The sequence below is a fragment of the Phalaenopsis equestris genome, unplaced genomic scaffold (assembly GCF_001263595.1).
Source record: "Phalaenopsis equestris unplaced genomic scaffold, ASM126359v1 Scaffold000025, whole genome shotgun sequence".
NCBI classification, from domain to species: Eukaryota; Viridiplantae; Streptophyta; class Magnoliopsida; order Asparagales; family Orchidaceae; genus Phalaenopsis; species Phalaenopsis equestris.
In genome coordinates, this window is record NW_018164467.1 from 930,072 (window position 1) to 931,122 (window position 1,051).

The window sequence follows — 1,051 nt, forward strand, 5'->3', positions numbered from 1 at the left end:
CCCTGCCCCACACACGACTTTGACTTGAATCGACTTGCTCGTCGGTGAACTCGCCTGGACGACTCCGGATGACAAAACAGACCACACCAACACGTCCGGAACGTCAACTTAGACTTGCTCGTCGGTGAACTCGCCTGGACGACTCCAGATGACGAAACAGACCGCACCAACACGTCCGGAACGTCAACTTTATATAGGAAGGACACTCATATTGCTAGGGTTACGCTCGAGCACAAACAACATGAAAATTGATGCTTTTTTTTAAAATTAGCATGGCATGGGTTCGGGCTCGACCCGGGTTCAATTTGACCTCGAAACAGGCTGAACACGAGCTAGGGCCATTTCAAATTTTAAAATTTTAAATTTCAAATCAGCCACATAATTTCATCTTAATTAAATCTAATTAGGGATTATTACTTACCTAATAAAATTGTCCCTGGATGGAATTCATTCAATTCCCCGCCAACGCCTCCCGTAACGTCTCTTTGGCTATACAACCTCTCCCTGGCATTCGAATCAGGCGGTCACCGAAAGCTGCTCCTCCTTCGGCTCAATCTCATTTGCCCCTCTTCTTCTTCGCCTCCTCCTTTTGCGAGCTCGCCTCCCTGCACTACATTCGGCCTCACCTTTCCTCTCTCGCCCTAGCCTCACTCGATCCAGCTTCTCCTCTACACCGAAGGCCAAAGACCACGACCTGCTTTGCCTCCCACTCCCGCATCTTCCCCGCTCGCCCAGAAATCCCCGCTCTCGTCTTCTTCCCCGCGTACGATCCGAAGCCCACTGCTCTCTTCTTCTCGCTCGACCCCGCTTCCTTCCGCTCGCATCTTCCTCTATATCGAAACCGTTGCCTGCCTCATCCTTCTGATTCATCTCCTCCCGTCGACACCGAAATAGTCGCCTGCTTCGTCTTTCCCGCTCGACACCATCTCCCTCGCCTCCTCTCTTCCTCTCGACAGACCCCCGCGTCTCCGAGACCGCTCGAGCCTGCTCGCCTGCTTCACCTTCCGCTGCACCTCACCGGCTTTGGCACACCCCCCTCACCTCGTTGCCA

The 1,051-nt window shown here is 53.0% G+C and overlaps 1 protein-coding gene across 2 annotated transcripts in view; it reads left to right on the top strand.

The window, feature by feature from the left end:
* The window catches only part of LOC110018570 (alpha-glucosidase 2), a 73,601-nt gene that overhangs the window by 18,018 nt on the left and 54,532 nt on the right, over positions 1 to 1,051 (top strand). The gene's annotated exons all lie outside the window — the stretch shown is intronic.